Source organism: Periplaneta americana, chromosome 15, assembly GCF_040183065.1.
Source record: "Periplaneta americana isolate PAMFEO1 chromosome 15, P.americana_PAMFEO1_priV1, whole genome shotgun sequence".
In the NCBI taxonomy this organism is placed as follows: Eukaryota; Metazoa; Arthropoda; class Insecta; order Blattodea; family Blattidae; genus Periplaneta; species Periplaneta americana.
The window spans coordinates 91,630,103-91,651,580 of NC_091131.1; the positions used below are offsets into that span (position 1 = coordinate 91,630,103).

The 21,478-nt window shown below is 34.4% G+C and overlaps 1 protein-coding gene across 3 annotated transcripts in view; it reads left to right on the forward strand.

Annotated features, from left to right (window-relative positions):
- Nucleotides 1-21,478, forward strand: part of LOC138715199 (platelet binding protein GspB) — a 1,124,434-nt gene that overhangs the window by 361,588 nt on the left and 741,368 nt on the right. For all 3 annotated transcript variants that reach the window (XM_069847835.1, XM_069847836.1, XM_069847837.1), the window contains exon 2: nucleotides 11,143-11,224. The gene's annotated coding sequence lies outside the window, so the exon portion shown is untranslated. The remainder of the gene's footprint in view (nucleotides 1-11,142; nucleotides 11,225-21,478) is intronic.

Sequence of the window (21,478 nt, forward strand, 5' to 3'; positions counted from 1 at the left end):
TATTAAACCTTGAGCCACATGATGGTCATGACCGTGAATGCAGTTACTTGTGAATGTCAAATGTAGGCTTATAATGTTGCACGTGTGAGAACGGAACGGATTGAAGGATACTGTCCTTGAATGTATATGATTATTATTAATCAATATGTATGTTGGCACCCAGCACACGCCCACTTTCGGTAGAATTTCACCCGTCACACATAATAGTTTTGTCTCTGGTTTATGCGTCGTTTTTGACTTGAACCAATAAACCAAATCGAGTTTCTTATCTGTCAGAGGAAAGAAGAAGAGGGCCACTGTTGACAAATTGAAAATGTTTGTCCCTTCTATCCAGGATGTTTTTATTTTGTTTTGCCCAGCATTCATATTCTACGTGTCTGTCTGCTGAAAACTTTTTGGCGAGGAGACTAGCTACAATCGACAGCTAGGAGACTGTGGGCAACGCCCACATCTTGTCCGCCTGTCACCACTGGAGACATCCAACTAGACTAAAATTCTGTGTGAAAGGTTAATATATAATTTATGTTCCTCTACACCTGGCTGGCCTAGACACAGGACTTAACACGTGATTATTATGAATTATTTCAATACAGTAGCTGTCCTAAGTGCGAAGATCCATCTTTGAGACGTCCATTTTGACTTACATTATACCTAATATTTCCAGGAAAAATACATAATCCATGCAGGCCCTACATCTTTTCATAGTCTCGAAAATTTTTCAATTTAAATTGTATGTTTACAAGTATTAGGCCTAATTACTGCTAACTTTGTCAAGAAACACGTCAGATCTTTCAGATACCGGTAATACATGTAAAATGTAAGAGCTTTTCGCGTTGCTCAGGCAGTACCACGTTTGCCTATTGTTTCGGGACTTTATTCGGCTGTGGGGTCGATTTCCGCTTGGGCTGGATTACCTAGTTAGGTTTCTTCTGAGGTTCTCTCGAACTGTAAGGAGAATGTCACGTAATTCCATGGCGAGTTCATGACTTCATCTTGCCATTATGAAATACATCACTCTAAAAATTAACTCAGTAGTTGATACAGCTTGTTAAATAACCTATTAAAATTTATCATATCATACATGAATGTGGACTATTTGTTGGTTAAACGTCTTATGTCATTCTTGACATCACAAAACGCATGTAACATCAGAGATGCCAACTTACGAAAGATGAAATTTGGAAGATAGGAATTTGACAGAGGATTTCCTTTGTAAATAATAATAATACGGTCTAGTAATAGAAATGAGAAAAAACATATCAAAAGCGAAAATCGTGTGATAACCTCTTAAATCCGATAGACTCACTCATTACATAGGAGAGTTGGTAGATCTGTAACATAATCATAAATTGATCATATCATACCGAGAGCAGCGACCTGCTTGTGACACTTTTCACCCCTTCGTATGCCTCCTTGACGTTGCACTATAAATAGATTATGTAGTTAGTATCAAGTTATGTCCATCTTTTACCATAGGAGAAGGCCCAATACTAAAGATCTAAACCGTTCTACAAATTATGATGACTATTACACTTTTACTGCGTCACACTACTTCTGACCAATAAAACTGTACGAAAGGACGTCTTTCAACCAATCATGGCTGCTTATCGCACAATTTTATCGCGTCCCTAGCATTTGTTTAATTTTATCACTACCCTAGCATTTGTTTCTTTGTTTGCCAACATTTCAAACTGCACTGGTCTGGACATAAAAAAAACAGAAAATTACAAACCACTCCAGTCGATGCACAGCAGTTTCAAATATGACTCGCATTGGCATTCAAGAACAAGAATTAATAAAGATCACTGGTCATAGCTATGCATCTTCCCTGAAAACCTATTTACAAATAAATGAAGAGCACCATTCGGAAATCCTGAATAAGTTGAGTAATACACCATGTACATCAACGAGTTCACTTCTGTTACGCACACGTCCAATATAACATCAAATGAACCACCAACCACTAAAACATTCAAATTTGAAAATTGTACTTTCAATAATCATTCCTTTTAAAATTATTCATGTTTATTTTTTATGTCATAATCGCTAATTAAAACTTTTCTTGTTTATTTCATCATCTCTAATTAAAACTTTTTAAACACTCCTTTATATTATTTAGGTTATGTCATAGCTTCTGCTATATAATATTATGGATAGTCACGTATCAGAGATTGTTTAATACTAAGATTTATTGAAAATCATCTGTCCAGTGACGTTGATTTCTGGGATCCGAATAATTGAAATGGAATACAACTGTTTTAATAAAAATGAAATTGAATCAACAAAACCTTCTAGACTAGTAACCGTCCACAGAGTTCAATGAAGATTCCATAGTCGGCACAACTGATAACAAGAAAACAGCTAATCATAACACACTACTGCCATCTAGCATGCATCTAGCGTAATATTTGTAATGTTGAGATGGTACAATAATACATTTGTAGACAGTTGTACTGGGTGTTCATTTCAAAGTGTGTCATGACGTCACTGTTGTTGGGTCACCGATTTGAAGCGAGTTTCAGTTTATATGTTAGAGAAGTTGCCTATTATTTAAGGCGTTCTTCAATCTGAACTTGAGAATGTGTACGGTATAACTTGAACGTCGGTCGTAGCAACAGATGGCGGTCTGTACGGTCTGTGTGCTACCATAACCTCTTTCGAACTGTGTTTTGCGCCGGCAAGTCGTACGCAGGGTATTTGTTATCATCGGTTGCGTATGGTAACATTCCACAACACAAATCAAATGCTCCGTGTCCATGTTGACCGTCGAAGTTAATGTCAACAAATACGTAAGTAATCGTCTTAACCCTCTCCCCATATCTCGACAGTACGTATTTCCAAACAGTTCACATTCCTGCCACTACCGGCGTTACCGTACGTATCGGCACGTACTCTTCAGAATGAACGCCGTACTTGCCAGCCAACTTCTCTGCCTCTTAGATTATACACCTGAGCTGCGGAAGTGTAGGAAGATTGAATTCTCTAGGCTCATCAGCTAGCCACATGACGGCATGCAGCGAGCCAAGACACATTTTGAACTGAACAGCCAGTATTTTCGTAAGTCAATTAATATTTTATTGTATTGGAGTACTTTATTATTTCTAATCTTTATATACTTTCTTCTAATAGTGTAATAGTCAATTAAATCCCACTCGAGTTTTGATTTTCTCTAGATAAATCAAAACCTCTAGTGAGATTACTGTTGAAAAACCCTGCCTATCCCTGAACTTGAACCCCCGTTCTTCCAAACTTTAGTGCGTTGTTTCACAAATAAGCTAACATAAGCTAACCCGACTTTTAAATATCTTTTACGTTTCCCTAAGTACTGAGACTACAGCAATTTTGAGTCCTTGTGCAGTATTGTGTCAGAAATTGGTATCCCTATGTGTTTACATTATCGAAACAGGCTTGATTCATTTAGTATTCTACAAACAAAAGAACAAATCATAGTAAGCTTCCGCAGGCATCTGGATTCGTTCGCCAGCCGTGAGAAATAACGTATAATTTTCTAGAAAATCAATACTCAGCCACTTGCGAAAGTGCATAACATATAGTGATTGTCTATCGAAGTGTACAATCTTTCGTAATAACCGTTCACACTATGGCTGAATGGAGGGGGGGGGGGAAACACTTTACGCATATGGTCTTAGAACATTTTTGTAGCAAAATACAGTACACTTATCACGCAAAATAGGCAGTTCTTACATACAATTTTATTGCAGTAATATGCGTTTCTTACAGCACAGATATAAATATTTAACAAGGAAATGCTGAAAATGGTGAAAATGTATGTTTCAAATCATGCTCATTCATACACATACTTCGTCTAACCTACAATCGTCAGATGATGTAGTACTATTAAATAGTTATAATGAAGAGCAGTGTAGCTGTATCAGTTTGCACAGCACAAGAGAGAAAACTAAATAATTGAAATATGTAATTTACACTTTTTTTGTCCTTCAACTGCAAGTTGTTTCTTCTCCCATTTGCACCCAATTTCTCTCCTTCGTTACTCTTACCTTTCTTTTCTTATCTTTCTCTTAAATTATTATTTTCATAATCCTTTTTCTTTCTTACATATTTCTTTTTTATTTTACTCTCTTATTTCTCACATTTATTCATATTTCATTTATTTCTCTCTTTTCTCAATTATTTATCATCCTCTGTTTCTTCTCTTTTTCATTCATATTTTAGTTTAATTTCTCCCTTCCTTTTAACTATCTTTTGTAGTCCTTATTCCTATATTTATCTTGTGTTCTTTTCCTCCCTCTTTCTTTCTAACTCTGTCATTCATTTCTGTCCCTTCATTTAATCTTTCTTCTTCACTTCTCTCTACTTCATTTCTATTCTTCTTCTGTTCTCTTTCTCTTTCTTTTATTTCTTTCCCTTGCATTCTTCTCTATATTTACTTCCTTGCATACTTCTCGCTGTCCTCTTTATTTCTCTCTCTCCTCTTTGTTTCTCTCCTCTTTATTTCACTCTCTCTTCTTTGTTTCTGTTTCTTTTCTATTTTGTTTCTCTTTATTTCTATCTTTGTTCATTTCTGTCTTTCTCATCATTTCTGCCTTTCTCCTCTTCATTTCTGCCTCTCTTTTTCAATTTTATATCTCTTTTTTATTCCTGCGTCTCTTCTTCATTCCTATCTCTCGTTCTCATTCCTATTTCTCTTCTTCACTCCTATCTGTCTAGTTCACTCCTACAGTATACCTCTTCTACATATTTACCCCTCTTTTTTAATAATGTGTCAATTCTGTATCTCTCTTCTTCATTACTTGTCTCGCTTCTTCATACCTACCCGGTATGGTTCTATAATTCGTTTCTATATCTCTCTTCTCAATCTATATGTCTCTCTTCTTCATTTGCATGTTTCTCTTCTTCATTTCTTTGTCCTTGTCTTTATTACTTTCTCTTTATTTGTATGTCTCTCTTCTTCATTGTATGTCTCCTTCTTCATTTGCATGTCTCTTTTGTTCATTTACATGCATATCTTCTGCATCTCTGTAAATCGCTTCATTTATATGACTCTTTTCTTCATTTCTATGATACTTTTCATTTCTATAAATCGTTTTCATTTGTATGTCTCTCTTTTTCCCTGCTATTTCTTCTTCTTCCCTTATATGTCTCTCTTCTTATCTTCTACGTCTCTTTTCCTTATCTTTGTCTTTATCTTATTTCTATATATGTTTTTAATTTCTGTGTCTCTCTTCTTCATTTCTATGTCTCTCTTCTCTGTTGCTATATTTCTCTTCTTCGTTACTATATCTCTCTTCTTCGAATCTATGTCTCTCTTCTTCCTTTCTATGTCTCTGTTTCTCTTTTCATTTTATATCTCTCTTCTTCATTTCAACGTCTCTCCTTCACTTCAACGTCTCTCTTTTTCATTTCAAAATTTCTCTTTTTCATTTCAACGTCTCCCTTCTTCATTTCAAAGTCTGTCGTCTTCATTTCTATCTCTCTCTTCATTTCTACGTCTCTCTTCATTTCTACGTATCCCTTCTTCATTTCTACGTCTCTCTTCTTCATTTTTATGTCTCTCTTCATTTATGTCTCTCTTGTATTTGTATGGTTATCGTCTTTATTTATGTCTTTTTTCTCCATTTGTGTCTCTCTTTTTCTATCTCTCTTGTTCATTTATTTGTCACTTCTCCATTTGTATGTCTGTCTTCTTCATTTATACGTCCTTCTTATTCAGTTCTTCTTCATTTCCATATCCGTATTCTTCATTTCTATTTCTCGTGTTCAATACTGTTTCTATTCTTTAATTCTCTCTCCTCAACTTATTTTATTTTTATTTATCTCTATTTATCTTATATAATTCTATGTCTATTCTTTATTTCTCTCTTTATTCTTCAATTTAATTCTTAACTCTATCAGATCTCTTTTCCTCATTCATATCTCTCTTCTTTATTTAATTCGCTTCTAAATTCCTCTTTCTATTACTGTTCCTCTTTATTCTTATATCTTTTTCTTGTTTCTCTCTTCTTGATTTCAATTTCATTCCTTCTTTCTCTATATTTCTTCTGTGTTTTTTCTTTTTCTTAACACTGTTTTTACTTTCTTCTATTTTTATCGCTACTTCTTCTCTTCGCCCTTCAGTGATAGTTTCAACAATATTTGAATTAGTACAGATCAATTACTCTAAGTTTTTTTAAGCGACAGTAGTGATGGTGGTGGTGAAATTTAATGTTCATTTTATACAAAATTTTGATTAGATTACATAACTCCATATTCTTGTAGGGGCAAAAACATGGACATTAAGACGAAATGAAGAGAAGCGACTAGGAACATTTGAAATGTAGATATGGAGGAGAATGGAGCGTGTGAAATGGAGAGACAGAAGAAGAAATGAAGCTATGTTAGAAAGAGTGGGTAAAGAAAGAATAATGCTGAAGCTGATCAGGAAGAGAAAAAGGAATTAGTTGGGTCACTGGCTGAGAAGAACTGCCTACTGAAGGATGCACTAGAAGGAATGGTGAGCGGGAGAAAAGTTTGGGACAGAAGAAGATATCAGATGATAGACGACATTCAGGTGTATGAATCATATGGCGAGACAAAGAGGAATGCAGAAAGTAGGACATTTTGATTAATTTTTGGCTTGCAGTGAAAGATCTGCCCTTGGGTAGAAAATTATGAATGAATCTCCTTAATATTACATAGCAATTTAATTGTAATTATTGCATTTTAATTTATACTTGAACTTCATTGCTTGGTACTGCCTGATGATGTAATCGATATCAATGTAGATGTTACAGAATGTAAGAATCGTTAAATAAGCTGTTAGAGAAATATAGTTTTGAATTTAAATAAGCGCTGTTAAAATCTGTCACATGCATCTCGTCAAAATTCAAACAGTTTGCGGAAAAGATTATTGCCACCATGAACACTTACACCGACATTAAATTCCATTAGAGGTTTATTAGTTATTTTTCAACAAATTACATATTAGGCTATATATAATATTAACCTGGAACTGAGTCTGTTTTAAAGGCTGCAGCTGTGTTTGTATAACCGTCTGTTACTTTGTTATTCGCGGAGTATACACAATACACAAGGTTATTAGCTCCATTCTCTTTATTTTGACTTCTGTGTTACGTTTCTTCCCCTCCTATTTTTGTTTTGGTTGCAAAAGCTCTTTTGATGGTTGTTGCAGTTGAAAGTCAAAGCCCATCCATTCATCCTACATTGGCTTCTTTCCCTCGACTCTTCTTAGCCACCTCCGTGATCTGGATAAGCAAGAGATGAGACTCGTCATCTGCTTTCAGTCCACGTGGGCCGCACCCGCCTTCATTTCGGTTGCAGTAAACCCGCTTAAAGCCGGTTTTAAGAGGCCCGAAGCTGCGCCGAATCTCGATGCAGCGTACATATTTCAGTCATATGTTCGCTCCCTCAAAACGCTCATTTACACCAAAAGTACGCTCACGCTCAATCAACATCAGCAACATCTCTTTCACCATTATATTGTTAAATTGAAACTATAGTTTCATATTTTAGTGTAAATAGTTATTGTTCAAATTATAGCCTATGGGTCAGCTTAAGAAATAAACCAAACATTGCAATCAATGTAATAATAAAATTATTTCAAAATTTATTTATAATTTATAGGGCTGGGATTTTGATGAAATTGCATCTTTTTTCTAGTAAGCCAGAAACATAGCTGCTTTAGTATTTATATGTTATGTGATAAACGGAGTGTTTTAAGACATAGGCCTATTTGTTAGGGCATTTTTTTTTTGCATTTTTTGCCTGTTTCAACTCATAAGAGCACCTTTTGTTTTATTCGGACATTTTTAGGCGGTTTCATTTAATTTTGGCCATAAATCCCCATTATTAATATAAAATAATATTTATTTCCTTTGATATTTGTCTACATATTTTGTCCATTAATACTCTTTTCTTTTACTTGGTTATTTAACGACGCTGTACCAACTACGAGGTTATTTAGCGTCGATGGAATTGGTGATAGCGATATGATATTTGGCGAGATGAGGCCGGGGATTCGCCATAGATTACCTGACATTTGTCTTGCAGTTGGGAAAAATCTCGGAAAAAAACCAACTAGATAATCAGCCTAAGCGGGAGTCGAACCCGCGACCGAGTGCAACTCCGGATCGGCAGGCAAGTGACTTAACCGACCAAGCTGCGCCGATGGCTAATAATATTTTAATCGTTTTTCTATACAAATATTGCCATTTTAACGTAGTACACTCCAACCACCCCTTCAATATAGACTCCTCTATACCTTCTAATTCCGGATAAGAGTGGCCTTGTGGTGAGCTACATGGAAATTACACAGGTAGAAAAAATTATGTAAAATTAAATAAACTTAAATGTTGGTACTACTCGTAGAATTTAATTGAATTACCAGTCTAAATATTAAGTAGTATAAAACCTCTTTTCCTACTAAGCCAATTATGTAAGAACAATATTTAGGGCATTTTAAGGGCATTTTCAAAGATTTTTAGGTCATAAATACAATGTTTTTAGCACATTTTTTTCATGATTTATAGGTCATTAAAATCCTAGCCCTAATAATTCACCTGCGAGATAAGATGAAAATTGATAGAATAACTCTTAGAATCTGATGACATCGAAGACCTAAGACAGGGATGTTGTTTTTCACCAAAACTGTTTCAAGATATACTGTACTTGGAAAAGATTTTGAAAATTAAAAATGAAGTTTCAGAATATGGGAGAACTATCCGGTGAAAAAAAAATTAACAGTGAAATCTTGCTTGTGAAGAGTTTGACGTAAATATGTCTTCTAATAATGTTACTTTTTTTAAGAATAGCGACCCTTTTATATAGACGTATTTACGTCATAAAATTCCCAAATAGGTATGTTTTATGATGTTTAAATATCAAATTTTTAAAAGTAATAGTCAAACTACATCATATTCTATACGAGAGAATGGAACACAATAAGGGGAAATGAGAGGAGAAACGCGATCGAGCATGCTTGCAAAGAGCTGTGAGGAATTATATACAGTATGTGAGCTCAAGTCCTCTTAACCATTCATTGCTCAACCGAGGCCAATGGAGTCCTGCAGCCCGGAGCCGTGGCGCTACTGCTCCTGCGTTCGTAATACCGCATCGCGATAGTTCACATTACGTCCGCGGCTCCACTCGCCTTGGTCGAGTAATATCTAACTCCGTTGTTTGCTCCACTTATTATATAAAATCGCCTTAGTAAAATAAAAGCCTTTGATTACATTATAGTTTGTACATACTTCTTGTCATCGTAAACTTCACTATCACCTTTATGTTATCACTACACATATGCCAGTGATTTTGAAATATATAATAGAAGCATTTGAAATGTGGCTATGGAGAAGGATGGAGCGTGTGAAATGGACAGAGTAAGAAACGAAGCTGTGTTGGAAAGAGTGGATGAAGAAAGAATGATGCTGAAACTGATCATAAAGAGGAAAAGGAATTGGCTGGGTCACTCGCTGAGAAGAAACTGCCTTCTGAAGGATGCACTGGAAGGAATGGTGAACGTGAGGAGAGTTCGGGGAAGAAGAAGATATCAGATGATAGACGACATTAAAATATATGGATCATACGCGGAGACAAAGAGGAAGGCAGAAAATAGGAAAGACTGGAGAATGTTGGGTTTGCAGAAAGGACCTGCCCTTGGACAGAACACTGTGAATGAATGAATTATCATCATCATATCATAACCATTTTCATCATCGTCGTCTACACCACCGTTACCTTTATCACGGTGGACTATATATCAAGAATTTCGATTTTTCATACAGGAAAGACAAACTGAAATCCTGGTCATTGCAAATAGAATTAGTATTGAGCAAAATTTTTCTCAAGAAATCCCCTCTTCTTCTGGCAGTATTCTATCTCTGTTACTGACATAATAGGTGAAGAATTCCTCCTTTACGTATGTTGTCAAATCAACAATACAATTCTGTACATGGCCATTAACTAGAGGGGGTGAAAAGATCTAAGTATCATATTCAGAAACATTAAAGTAAAAGACAGTTATAATAATATAATAATAATAATAATAATAATAATAATAATAATAATAATAACAGTAATAATAATATAGGGTGAACCGTAAGTAATGCCATTAATTTTAAGGTGTTAGACTATTCTTTGAGATATTTCAAACAAATGATTTTAATACAGTTTTGCTCTTTTTGCTCCATTTTCGAGAAAAAAATATTTATACGAAACATTTCATAACGTATTTTGGGGACGCTACTTGTACTGACTTAATTCCCAATTTCTCAGTCAGTTTAAGACAGCATTGTATTATGATAATAAATGATTGAAAGAATTTTAATTTTGTCCTTTAAATGTGCAGAAATTTGACCTGAACAAATGTAACTTTTCGTTCTGAAAAGGAATTTAAAAATGTTACCATGATTCGGATCAAAATTCTGCACAAAACTAAAATTATTTGAATAATTTATTATCATAATATCCTGCTCTCTTAAATTGACTTGAGCATATTGGGAATTAAATTAATGGTTTTCTCAAAACATGCTATGAAACGTTTCATTTAAACAATTTTTATCTCGAATGGGAGAAAAAACGAGCAGAATTGTATTAAATTTATTTCTTTGAAATATCTCAAAGAATAGTCCCCTGAAATTAATTACATTACGTACGATTCACCCCGTAAAAATGTAAAAAGCAATATATGTATTAAATTAAAAATTCTTTCAAAAAGAAGAAAATATTAGATGTAAATTATCTAAATTTAATAATCGTAGCTAAGTCAACTAACATTCAGAAGTTCGATTCTCATAAGATCCTGCAATAATTTGTGCTTGAAATATTTACTTTGCGATCATATGACTTATAGGCCCTACTGTTGTTATTTCTGTTTGCTCCATTGTTTTAATACCACTTTAAACCATTATAGCAAATTTATTTTCTCGTCATCGGCTTTTGAATAACCTCTCCAGCTACAACAAAGGTGACAATTGGTCATAAAACATCAAAGCAGAGGGAGGGATTCAAATTGTTAGAGTTAATGTTTAAACTTTTAATGTTTTATTTCTTGTGCAACACATTTTCAAACCAGTAGGATATTTTCGACAATTGTTTCATTTTAGGTGTCTATTACTATGTGGATTCTGTCATTGAACTAACATCATGATTTTTCTTTCTCAACAGTACCTCAAGCAGAAAGGAACTCTTCATCAATTTTCAACAAAACCTGCAGCCGGTACTTCAGTGACGACATACAGGACTGAAGGTAGGAGAAGATAAGAGACTAAACTTTCTGTTTCTTTGTATACAAACGTAAGAAGAAAATAGCAACTCCATCTTTGATATTTATGGTATTTTTCAATAATACGCGAAGAGACTGCCTTTGTACGTAGTTGATGATGAGATTTTTTTTTTTCTTTCAGAGGATTTCTCTCCCTTCACCCTTACTTCTACCTCATTTTTTCTGTTGTATTTCCATCGTTGTTAATGTCTGATATTACACAAGAGGCATTTTGCCAGTTGACTAAAGTTGGATCAATGGTGTAAGTCTTCAAATCTTCTCGTAGTTTTTAACAGTCAATAGTGGTACTCTTTTTGTTTCCTTCTGTGCTGTCGGACACATTTTTCTTTCTCTCTCTCTTCTCTCTTATAATATCGGAAAAGGAAAAGAAAGTTTTCTCCATCATCACTTTTGAGTTTTCAAACAATCTGCTAAAGAATTTTGTCCATCATTATTTAAAACGAGCTGCGTAAAAAGGGAAGAATGGTAGAAGAAGTTACAAGATGATAGAGCCCCGAAAAGCTTGCTTTTGTTTTCTTGTTTTTTTTTTTACTCCATCTCTTTCATTTGATGTCTTGTGTACATTACTAAGCTAACTTATATAAGAATTTCGTCATTATAATATTATACAAGAGTTATAGGATACAAAAGTTGTTAAACTTTTTTAACCGGTAAAGATGATGGAAAAAGAAAGAGACGGGGTTGGGTAGAGGTAGGGTGGGAAGTACTCATGTCGATTTACACAAAAAATAACTGGGAAATAGGCTTAAAATATAATAAGGGAGGAAGAAAGGGGAAAAGAAGTTACGGGGTGATGTAAGGAATTAGGAGAAACAAGCCTGTAACTATGCAGAAAGTACAACAAACAGAGAAGTATGCGGCATTAATGAAGTCTAACAGACATTTAGAGTGCTTTCGTAGTTATTTAATTTCCGTAGTTAGTATCCTAGATATTGCTCTTAGCTGAAAGTATTCGTCCTTACAGGATAACTGTAATTAGAAGTGGAAAGTTGGTCGCTTTGATACCGAAGACTTGACAAAGTCTGGAGACGTCTGCGCTGGAAGTTTCAGACATCTGAATCATTTCAGTATGTAACCTGGTTGAGGTTTTTTGGCGACTCTATCAGCCTATTTCAGGTCTGTTCCTAATTTTTTTTAAGTGGAAGGTACTTTTGCGAAACCTTGCATTTTAAGATGATCTGAAAATAGTATATGTGCGTCCACACCTGTGGAGTAACGGTCAGCGCGTCTGGCCGCGAAACCAGGTGGCCCGGGTTCGAATCCCGGTCGGGGTAAGTTACCTGGTTGAGGTTTTTTCCGGGATTTTCCCTCAACCCAATACGAGCAAATGCTGGGTAACTTTCGGTGCTGGACCCCGGACTCATTTCACCGGCATTATCACTTTCATATCATTCAGACGCTAAATAACCTAGATGTTGATACAGCGTCGTAAAATAACACAATAAAATAAATAAAAAAGTATATGTGCGTGTGTGTGTAAATACTGTAAACTTTAAATTACAATTCATATAATAATTAGATAATGTATTTCATAACTTTTTATTGTGTTGCATTTCATCTATGTCTTTATGTAAAAAGCATCCTAATATGCTAACTAGACCTGAAGATGCCATCTTATTGGCATATGTTTTATGTGTATAACCTAATGTAATTTTTTGTACTACGCATTAGGTTAAAAATAGGCAGTTATTGAAGGATTTATGATATTTATCTTCATTTATAAGTAATAATTAGGTTCAGACTTGCATGCTTTATAAATATCATTCCCGTGTTTAAATTAAAATAGCCTTTCATAAGGAACTGTTTTAACCTGTTGCTCTATTTTATTACAATAAAGATAATTATTTCTAAATTCATAAAATTAGCATCGAATTAGTGACAATAACGTCAAACTTCACCATTATTACTTTTCGACTTCGCTGGTATCCTCAAGTAATCAAAATTTCAATTTTTTTTTAGAATGTCGTTATTCATAAGAAAACAGTATTCAGTAAATTCGTAATATAAGATGTTCAAATACGGTTTCACAATGTTCTCTCTAAGTGAGCTATACTGCAGCAGTAAATCGTGGATTTAAACATAATCTAACAAAGAACTTCACAACGCAACTAGAATTAATGTGAAAAGGTAGGTTTTTTATTGTAGTAACCTCGGCACTTCGCCTTTGTTGGGAATTTATTGACATACAGATACATTCCTGCTTTAACTTGATTTCATCGATGGTTAAAATTATTTCTCCGTGTGAATCTCGCGTTAATCTGAACGATACTTAGACAAATTCACGCTACAGGAGAGCGATTATTTTCCATGTGAAAGGGTGTACATACCTTCCGTCTTGACACCACTTTGGGACTTCGGGATTCAATAACGCTTTAAGACGGAATTGTGGAATATAAATTTTCTATCTCAAAACATTAGTATTAAAGTTCTCTACAGTTTGTCATTTCTATCCTATTTACATTAAACATTTTGCAGAAGCTTAAATTTAGTGATAGCTATATGGTTCTATTGTTGTGCTGTTAAAAAGAACAGTTAGGGGAATAATGTATTATGTTTCACGTCGGAGCCCAAAAAATTTTTAAAGGAAAATGTCGACAAATGGACGTTAACTAATAGCTATCACATTAAAGGGGAAGGAAGAAGTTACAGAGCACTATCCAAAGGAGGTTCCGCAACAGTTTACGCCTCATTCAGCAACACAAATAGCCTTGATCACTCAACAGCTATCAGCCATACTAAGGTCTCGTTCGGCTAGGCATACAGTCAAGAAATTGCACAGACTAGCAATAACGGCATCACCGAAGATCGCATACCTTACACTGAAACCATACCTTTTGATTAAATGAGAAAAAGGTAACAATAAAGTGAAATAGGGTGTTGGTGGAATGAAATGAAATGTAGAGGAAAACAGGAGTACATCGAGAAAAAATGTCATTCTTAGACCTTTTCTATCGAAAATATATTTCCAGTTAATGCAGAAAGTCGAACCCGAGTTCACATGATGATAATCACACTTTTTTGAGTTTAGGTATCGGGTGAACCTGTTATTGCTGGTAGTACAGTAACAGAAATATTAAATAGGCCTATGACTCAAGCCTCTGAAGTAGTTTGCTGTTGGTGCATCCGTAATACATATTTATAGGCTACAATTTCATTCGTAATGTTGATGTGGTATCGCTGATGGCGGTTATAGGCTATTTAATTTCTTCCTGATGTTGACGTTTCTTTAGTGATCATATAGAATATGTCCTCCCGCTGGTAATCTCACTTCTGCGGCTTCTGTTTTCGAAGTTGTCCCATTGTTAAGGTCCATGTTTCTGAACTGTATAGTAAAGTTGAAATTGCAGTACGTACTCTTTGACTCTAAACAGTAGCTATAGTGGGTAGGTTTGCAATTCTAACATCCAAAATTTTTACATGGTTGCAGATACAAGCTACATACAATAACTTACAAGTTATTCTGGTGTGATGGTTGGTATGACAGAACATTTTATTGAGGAGTGAAAAAATGGAATGATAAAGTAGATTGGATGGATGACAGAGGAAAATGATGCAACCAGAGAAAAATAGTTTTAGTGAAGTTTGTCACTGTCATAGCACTTGTATAGCTTTGCATTCTATTAAATAAATATTTACGTATAATACGGAAACGATTTCAATATTTTTTATATCCACACAACATACAGCGCTCACTCCATATGGAGTTGTCTAGAGCGTACATACGTGAGGCTTTATTTTTCTTTCTTTTCCCGTATTCTTGCGTCATTTCTGAGTCCAATTTTTCTCCCTACGTTGAAAAAAAAAGTTTCATTTCCCAACAATTTTTTCTTTGATTTGAACAACCGTGGTATTTTCCTATTGTAAAGTCAGAGAACATATTTATGTCCCTGTGTATATTTACTCCCAAGACAAATGTTTTATCTTCCTCCCCCCTTTCTGAAAACTTACACTGTTAGTTCATATTGTATTTTATTTGTTACATAAGCATGACAGATTTTGATCGATTGTATGTACATAACGGCCTCTAGTGCTTCAATATGACTGCTATTTGCTAGTAGCGTAAGGAAACTTCCCACGATTTAGTAAAAACAAAGAGAATAAGATTGGTTATATTTATAAATCGAAAATTGTATGTATTGAGGTTGAATGACGGCTTTTTTTAATTTGTTTTAGATATGTAAGAGAGCCATTTGTGAATAGTACGTTTATATAAGCACATGAAATTCAACACTAATTCAGTTTTCTCGTATAGTATGAACATTTTGAAGAACATGTTGCGAATAACAGCCTAAACCCACCCTACAGTTCTCTTGTTTTTCTTGTCGTATTTTGAAAGTCCATCTATTTTATCATTTTTACAAGCAAAATTAAAGGTTTTAGTATTAGTATACTTGCGACTTTTATGACAAAATTTTACATCATTTTAATACCGTCTTTTAAAGTATTCGATAACATAAACAAAAATAATATTGTGTGATATTCATTCCCATTCTATCAGAATTAATACTGATTGGTAGGTATAGTTTCCGATATGGTCTTTGTCACAATATCAGTTCGTGTCTACATACTGTTATTTCGAAGAATATATTCACAAAATGTTCGCAATAACCCACACGGTAAAAGCTTGAATATCTGCGTATTCCGAATCTCACCGTACCGGTGGACAACAATGACGTCACGTTGCAGCGAATTGGAACAAAACTGCTGTAAGGTTCCATGGCTGTCATGGCGGCTGTACAAGTTGTCTGTGCTACACTAGCAAGATTTTGCGAAATTTCCATACTGTCATCTCGTTCAAAGAAAATAGAGCATAAACAATTTATTTCTTGAACCGGTAGTAATAACTGGTCCGTTGACATGTTCGCTCATAAGCCATTAACATACTGTTTTTACGTTGTGCAGAACCAAAGCAGAACACACCGCCATGACACAAGAGTGCACGATGTCATTCCTCTGCTAATTCCCGCCCTATACAAGAAACAATCAGATTCACTGATGGCGGCTGATGGAGACTGCCACAACCTCTGCAAGCTGATGAAACCGGTGCGACACCGGTGGAGCATCAGTGACGTCATCGTTGAAATTCGGAACACCGTGATGCCATCAGATTGCTCAGCGCTGAGATTCGGAATACGCTCTATGTTAGCCTTCTGATGTTTCGAAACAAACTATGATAATGTAATTAATATCAATTAAAACAACGAAGTAAATTAAAGTAAGATAAAACCCAGTTCATTGTAGATAGCATAATGATTTCATTCCTATACAAAGCTTGATTTTAACAAACTATTAACGATTTCAAAAGTGTCCTGACTTTTTAAATGCGGTATATTTTATTGTAAGCTTAGAAACAGGTCTGGTTATTAAGGATCTCATTATTATGAATGTCCTGAATTCGAAGTAAGTCATATTGTTGAACATAAATATAATTGTGCGAGGGCTGTTCGGAAACTAAATTCCGTTTTGAATATGGCGCGCTAAGTTTTGAAGATGACGTCGTTTTATTTCCATAGGAATGTAGTGTGAGAGACTGTACGCAGTCAGCTGCGGTCGAGTGAAGTTCGTGTCACCTTAAGTTACTTTACAGCGATCGTTCAAAATGAGTGCTGCGGTTGAAAATTCCACCATTTGTGAGACACGGTCACTAAGTCAAATACGATTTTTCGTAGCAAAAATGTTGAAGTAGTTGAAATCTATCTTCAGTGTTGCGAAATATAGCAGTTAATGGAGAGGATCATACTCACTCACCAATAACACCAAGGAAGTGCCGACAAAGTTTCTCTCTCAACAAACTCATAAATAGCTCATGGTCACTGTTTTTTGTAACAGAAAATCAGTATTTCTGGTGGAATTCATGGAATGAGGCACCGCAATATATGCAGAGATGTAGTGTTAAGCATTAAAGAAGTTGTGGGAGCCATTCAGCGTTCAGATATGGCTCAATCACAGATGACAGAATTTTATGACATGTGTATCTTAAAACTTGTAAAGTGCTACGACAAATATCTCAGTTTGGTTGGAAACTATGTTAGAAAAACAGTTGAATATTTCACTGTATTACATATTATGTACCCGCAATTTAACTGGACAATCTTCCCTGAAAACACTGAATTTAAAAATACTGCTGAGTAAATAATAATAATAATAATAATAATAATAATAATAATAATGACAACAAATTGTTTCGTCTCGTTTCTCTTACCTATACTCTAACCACGCTCAGTATACCTCTTCATAGAACATCTCGTTATTCATCATCTTTTACAGTAGCTACCTCGAGACAAAGTACCTTGTCACAAAGTATTGGGGGCTGCAAGACAATATATATTTTTTAAAATAGTTTAAAGGATATCTTTCTTAGCAATTCACTTCAATCATACTGACTTTACTATCACTGAGTACATTGTAACTTCTTCCTTTAGACATCATCCTGATAGAGCTGTATTTTCAAAATTTTCTCATAATAATGTCTTTCTATTATCTAACATTATTTGAAATATATTAACATTCTATGTATTTTAGCTTAATTCTGCTACACAGTTTCTATTTCATTGTTAAATTAATAGTTCATAGTATTTAGCTGTTTAATTCATAAATAACTCTTGTATACATGTAACTCTTACCTAAGTTAAATTGTTAACTTCTTTCTAGCTTGTAAGTTCATACATATGTATGTATACTTTTTGCTGGTTGAGTAGAAGAGAAGGTTTTACTACCTTAACTCTGTCAGCTAAAATAAATAATAATAATAGTAATAATAATAATAATAATAATAATAATAATAATAATATTTTCTTTTATTATAGGCTAGAACTTTTTACAGTATTGCAGTTTCCCTCCACAAAACAAAATATAATACCTACATAAAAATTATAATGCTGTTAATTTAATTTTTTCCTCCATTGTTTCCCATCTAATGTATCTGGATCTTGTAGTCCTTCTAGTTGAATATTTCTTCTCAGTCCGCCCATCCAATTTCCATTAGTTTTTCCTTTCCTATTACTTCCTTTCGGTTCCCATCGCATGATTTCCTTTGGTATTTTTCCAACTTCTATCCTTTCATCATAACCGTACTATCGTATTTTTTTTTATTTATAACTTCTACTATATCCACTAAATTCAATACCTGCCTTATTATATTCCTTGTCTTTTCCTTTCTTGACCTCCTACCTGATGTCCTCCAGAAATCATTTCAGTGGCTCGTGATTTCTTCTTGAACACTATTTACTGTCCAAGACAATAATAATTTATTATTATTTTTTATTATTTTACTATTATTTATTGTGCTGTACAACAGCCAGAGACCAATAACATTTCAGCACAAAGCATAATTACAATATGACAAAATTGATAATGACAAAGTAATAAAGTGCACAGAAATAATTATTACACATAAATACAATTACAGTAATTAATGACAATAATTGGACAAATAATGGATGACTTTAAAATACATAACTCAGAATACTATGAGAATAATAGTGATGATACAATGATAATTAAGTATAATGTCTAAAAGAATACATAAATTATAACTCATTGCCAAGAGCAATCTAAGTCTATACATTGAAGGGATGGAATTCGCAGCCATGCATGTTGGTATTTTTAATGCATCTGGAGACTGGTGAAAGAAATTTCGAATTTCTATTATAGAAAAGTTTGTGGGCTCTCATATCTTTCGTTGGAATACGTAAGGTAATATTGTTTAAGAAACAATCACAGGACACAGGATATATCACCTTTGAGGACCTTGCAAAAGAACAGATAATCTAGCTAATGGCGTCTATTATATAGATTTTGACAATTAAAATATTCACATTTTCTCTCATAACTATACCCGGAATTAATGGGCAGAAATCTGAATGAACATAAAGATATAAATTTTCTTTGTATATTTTCTAATTTATCCGAATTATAATAATAATACTTACTTACTTACTTATTTACTTACTTACTTACTTACTGGCTTTTAAGGAACCCAGAGGTTCATTACCGCTCTCACATAAGCCCGCCATTGGTCCCTATCCTGAGCAAGATCAATCCAGTAATAATAATAATAATAATAATAATAATATCATCATCATCATCATCATCTTCTTCTTCATGGTATAGGCCTCATGGCCTGTTCCGGCTCAATACTCCATCGGTTTCTTGGTCTGCCAGGGTCCCGTCTTCCTCGTGGTTTATAATTCCATGCCAACTTCGGAAACCTTCCATAATCCATTCTCTGTAAATGGTCGATCCATCTTTTCTTATAATCACCGATTTGCTGAATTATAGATTTAATTTCTAATTCCTCCCTTATGCTTTCATTTCTTATATGCTCTAGTCTTGTACAGCCCTTGACTGCTCTTAGAAATTTCATTTCTGATGACTGTATATTATTAATTTCTTTCTGTCTTAGGACCCAATTCTCGCTACCATATAAGAGGGATGGAACTGCTATAGCCTTATAGAATTTTAATTGTGTTTCCTTCCTTGTTTTATTTCCTAAAACTCTTTTGATTGTACCACACATATATTGGTACTTGGAAAGTTTTATTTGTGCATCTCTGTCATAGCTATAGGATATATAATTTCCCAAATAATTAAGGAATAATAGTAATAATAATAATAATAATAATAATAATAATAATAATAATAATAATAATTGTCTTCATAGGCGGAATCTCTGCCTTGAGTAAGCAAGCCGTGATTTAGACACTGCAAGACGTCTCTTGCATCTTTCCAATGCACCCGCATCTCTAATTATTGCTTCCCAAGACCGCGGCAGCGTCATGTGCTCTTGTTTTGGAGATTGCATATATATATTTGGACGATATCTCAGCTCACAGGAGCAGACGTGCTTGCGGCCCCGCTATTAGAACGGCGAGGAGGAGGAGTAGGAGGAGCAGAGTACAGTCGCGGGTATGTTAGTGTGGGAACCGTGCGAAGATTACACAAAAGAGATCGTCAATTGAAGAATTAGACTTCGGTATAAAAGAAATATGATCATTTTCTTCTTTTATTTGAAATTCAAAATATAGAATAAAACAAACAAAACCCATTACCATATTTTAAGTGATAAGTGGTAACTTCTCTGGTTATAGGTTCAGTGAACCCGGGTTCGATTTCCTGAAGAAAAGTTCAGGCATATCATTCCATGAGAACTGAGTGTGCATCCCTTTCTTGTGCTTGTTCTATGTTTCTATTACTGCTACAGACTAGGAGTCTCGAAATTTGCAGTTTTCTAATGGTTAAGTTTTTGAGTACTGTATTCAGCAGAAGAGGAGATAGAGTAACATTTAAAGTATAGCATTATTAATACTGAAAACAGTAGAAACAAATAATAATAATAATAATAATAATAATAATAATAATAATAATAATAATAATAATGACAACGAACTGCGTAGCTGAAGTGGTAGCGCGTTAGTCTGCTGTTACGGAGAGGTTCATTTCCCGTTTGGACTATTTACCTGATTTAGATTTTTTTCGAGGTTCTACCCCAAGTATAAGGCAAATTTCAGGCAATTCATAGAGAATTCTCTGCTTCATACCAAATAACATCTCGCCATCACCAGTTCCAGCCACCGGCGTGGCTCAGTCGGTTAAGGCGCTTGCCTGCCGGTCTGAAGTTGCGTTCGAGCGCGGGTTCGATCTCCGCTTGGGCTGATTACCTGGTTGGGTTTTTTTCGAGGTTTTCCCCAACCGTAATGTGACTGCAAGGTAATCTATGGCGAATCCTCGGCCTCATCTCGCCAAATATTATCTCGCTATCACCAATCTCATCGACGCTAAATAACCTTGTAGTTGATACAGCTTCGTTAAATAACCAACTAAAATAAAAAATAAAATCACCAGTTCCGTCGCCGTTAAGTACTAAATACAGAGTCTTAAATAACCAATTTAAATAATAGGCTGCAATAATAATAATAATAGTAATAATAATAATAATAATAATAGTCCATCTAGGACTACTATTAATTTACTCTTTTTTAATATCATTGGGAAATACGTCATCATACAGTTGCAAAAATTATGTTATTTAAGACTGAATATGTGCGAAAAAAATTACTTTATTATACAAAATATTCCTCAATATTGACATTTTATATCAAAGTGGTACAAACACCACAGATTCAAAGATCACTTGTTTAGTATTCTTAAATCGGATTGTCTTTCATGTCCTCTTAGAACATGGAACATAGCTCCAGCAGATAGCTATTTAATTGCCTC